The following is a 3,841-nucleotide window of genomic DNA, read 5'->3' on the forward strand; positions in this document are numbered from 1 at the left end:
GGTATCTTCTCCAGTGAAAGAATAAATGAAAACCATACTGTTCCCAAGCTGCTCCTCTGGCCACCAAGTGTCACGTGACTACAGTTACCCTCAGAGTCCACAAGAGGGCACTGGATCCCTGGGAGCTAGAGTGACAGGTGGCTTCGAACCTCGTTCAGGTACTTCCCCCTATCATCCCCAACACCTGTTTCTCCTAGTCTCAGGCAGGCAATCGCTTATCTGTTTCCGCCTGTGGGGTTTGCCAATTCTGGACTTCTCATGTAAATGAAAACCTACAATCTATGTGACCGGCTTCTTTGACTTAGCATAGCGTTTCAAGTCTCACCCACGATGTGGGGTTTATTCGTATGTCATCACCTTTTCTACAGCTTAACATTATCCCGTTGAGTAGCCGTGCAGCGTGCCGTTCTCCAGCCGTCAGCTTTCCAGTTCGTTCCTGTCCTGTGTGATGCCGCTATGGGGCTCTCTGCTTGTCCACACCCTCATTTCTCGGGGAGTCATCTGGAGTTGCTAAGTCACCTGGTGACTGCGTGGAAACCTTGGGGGTACTGCCAGCTGCACTTTCTTCCTAGTTTTATGAATCCACGTCCAGCCAGGGGCTGGGTTTCTTCCGTCCATGTTGCCTTTAGCTCCACCTAACCTCCTCTGTGGTTCCCACCTGGGAGGCTCCTGTGCCTTCTGAGGGGATCCCTCTATGGCCAACACCTCAGTCACGAGGGAGGGAGTTTCAATATCCCTGGGTCACGCCTGCAGCAGGTGACAGCCACTGGAGCTTCCTCACACTTTGAGTGACACAGTGCAGCCTTGGGTGGGAACACCCCCTCCCCCACCCCGCCATGTTCCACCTGTTATCTGGGTGTTTCCTAAAGCAAACCTATTCAAGGTGCTTCAGAAAGCCTCCCCACACCACCGTGAAGTCTACCCTCTCACCACGCCCAGCACACCAGCACACGTGCTTACCCCGCAGTTCCTGTCAGCTAGGCCACACCTCCTCGCCTTGGGGTAGGCCACTCCCTCCTCCTTCCTTCCACCCTTAGGCAGGAAGAACTGCCTGGCTGGCTCTCCTCCTTGGTCCTATCCTGGCCTCTGTCCAGCCCTCACTGCCCTCATCTGGGAGTGCCTCTGGCCTCACACTGGCTTAACACGAACCTTTGAATCTGCAAAACCCTGCACCTGCCTGGATTTTACTGGTTTGCTCTGGCTGTGAGTTAGGGGAAGTAACAAGTGTTGGGATGGAGGAGGCTGAGTGTCTGCTTAAGTAGGAGAGGGGCCATCAAGGCAACCCTGCCAGCTGCCCCATGTCCCGATGACAATGCCAGGGTGGGGCAAACACGCCCTGACTGAGTTCCACATATTTCCACGCCACAGGGAAACCTGCCTGCATTTTTCCAGGTGTGTGTCTGGCGTGTGGCCCTTCTCTAGCCACGAGTACACGTGCCAAGCAAGTGTTGCAGGGTCAGGGAGGACAGTTCTTGAAATTCGGGGTTAAAATCCCAACCTGAAGATACAGGCCATAAATCTACATTGAGTGGAAGGTTCCTTGTCCTCCGTCACCATCAGTCTCTACATTTGGAAAGGCGATGCCCTCCTCTTGCCAAAGCAGACCACAGGAAAGATGGTTCAGTGGCTAAGAGCTCTGGCTGCTCTTCCAGAGGACCCAGGTTCAATTCCCAGCACCCACATGGCAGCTCACAACCATCAGTAATTCCAGCTCCAGTGCCCTCTTCTGGCCTCTGCATGCACTGAACGCGTGTGATAGTCATGTATCAGGCAAAACACGCATACACATAAAATAAAGTGTGTGTGTGCATGCGTGCACGTGTGTCTTCCCCTCTCAAGGTTTGCTTTGTGGTGAAGGGAGGCCAGGGAGACTAGAAGCCCCCAGAAGCTGCACCCGGGCTTTATTTCAGCACTTAACCCTTCTGACAGTTTTAAAAACAGGTCCCGAGTACTCGGAAAAGCCGTGTTTGGGTAGACCGTAGTCAGTGTGGTAAAAACAAAATAAAACCCCAACCTTCATATGTTGAATTCCCTCATGTCAGGGTTTCACACGTGTGCAGGACTGTGTAGGAGACAGTATCTCTGAGATCTGAATTCCATTCCTGCTGCCCCCTGGTGAGCCTGGACATGGGAGCCACCATTTCTCCCTCTGAGGCGTTAGTGCTCATCTGTATTTGATACCTTACAGCTCACTCAACAGGCTCTTCCAAGAACCTGCTCAGTGCCTGGCTGGGCTGGCCAGGCAAGAAAGGTCAACAAGACACAAAGCAGCTTATACCCAGCAGGAAGACAACAGGAGCATTAACACACCAGGATGGTAAATGACGTTCTTGAAAATGGGAGCTGGGGGTAGCGAGGAGAATAAGTTATTGGTTGATGAATAAAGCTGTTTTGGCCAATGGCTTAGCAGAGTAAAGTCAGGCGGAACATCTGAACAGAGATATATAGAGGCAGGAGGCAGAGTCAAGGAGACGCCAGCCAGCAGCTGAGGAAATAAGATATGTAGGAAATGAGGTGATACCACGGCCATGTGGCAATACATTGACTGATAGAGATGAGTTAATTTAAGATGTAAGAGTTAACTAGGAATACACCTGAGTCGTTGGTCAAATAGCGTTGTAATTAATATAATAGTTTCTGTGTAATTATTTGGGTCTAGGCAGCCAGAAAAAAAAATGCAGTCTCTGTTTATAAATGGGGCCCGAACGTTTGGCAAGAATTTCTGCATAAAGCCTGAGAAAGCTTTTAAAAAGGATTCTAGACAGACAAGAACAGAGTCAAACACAGCTTCTTGGTAACCATCTTTTCTCAGGTAGGCTCTGATTGCTAGAGGCAAGCGGAGGCACAGCTTCTTTAAGAGAGGCTTCCTGACTCAGTTTTAGCCACAAAAACCTCGCAGCTCTTTGAAGAGGTCCTGCCACCAGACACTTAAATGGTGTTTATGAGCAGCCAGAAGCAGACTTCTTGGTGGTGACACAGACCTTGAAACTCCACAGAGTTGTGACAATAAACATGACTCTGGCCAGTACCTCCACCATGAAGCTAGATCCTCAGAGAGCTGAGGAATAGGGTGGAGCCAGCAGCCAAAGCCACAGCTTTAACCCTAGCCATGCTGCTGAGCAAATTTAAGACTTTTGTGCTCAGAAAAAGATAAAAATATGCAGTAAAGACAGACTCAGACAAGAAAAAAAAACCCCTCTAAATGGTTTACAATGTGTTTAAAAATATACGTAGGCTTGGGAGAGAAAAGAAAAAGGGTGGAGAAAGTCCTTAGAAAAAAGAAATAGAGTAGTCAGGTGTGGTGGCGCACACCTTTTAATCCCAGCACTTGGGAGGCAGAGACAGGCGGATCTCTGTGAGTTCAAGGCCAGCCAAAGATTTACAGAGAAACCCTGTTTCAAAAAATCAATAATTAAAAATAAAAGAAATAGAATAAGAAGAAAAAGCCATGTAAAGATGGAAAATACACAGAGAGTCTAGACACTGTATGTTATTGTGTTGTCTTTGAATTGTTTGACTGCCAAGGAAGGAGCAACAGCTGCTAAATGACATTCAATTATAAATGCAGCTGGGTTAATCTATAATTAATTAACCTATATATTTTGAAAATACCTTGACTTCAAAATTAAATGTTCAAAAGATATATTACTTTGGCAAAGAGGTTTTGCTTTTGTTTTCACAGGAAATGAGAGGCTGTGGATTCATTCTTGGTTAAGAAAAATAAGGTTTGTTCAAAGAAGATCTGCTTGCCTCTTCCTTCTGAGTGCTGGGGTTAAAAGCATGGGCCACCGGCCTATCCTGATTATGCTACTAACTCAGGTTTACTCTATTAACGCCTTGG

The sequence above is a fragment of the Microtus pennsylvanicus genome, chromosome 11 (assembly GCF_037038515.1).
Source record: "Microtus pennsylvanicus isolate mMicPen1 chromosome 11, mMicPen1.hap1, whole genome shotgun sequence".
Lineage (NCBI taxonomy): Eukaryota > Metazoa > Chordata > Mammalia > Rodentia > Cricetidae > Microtus > Microtus pennsylvanicus.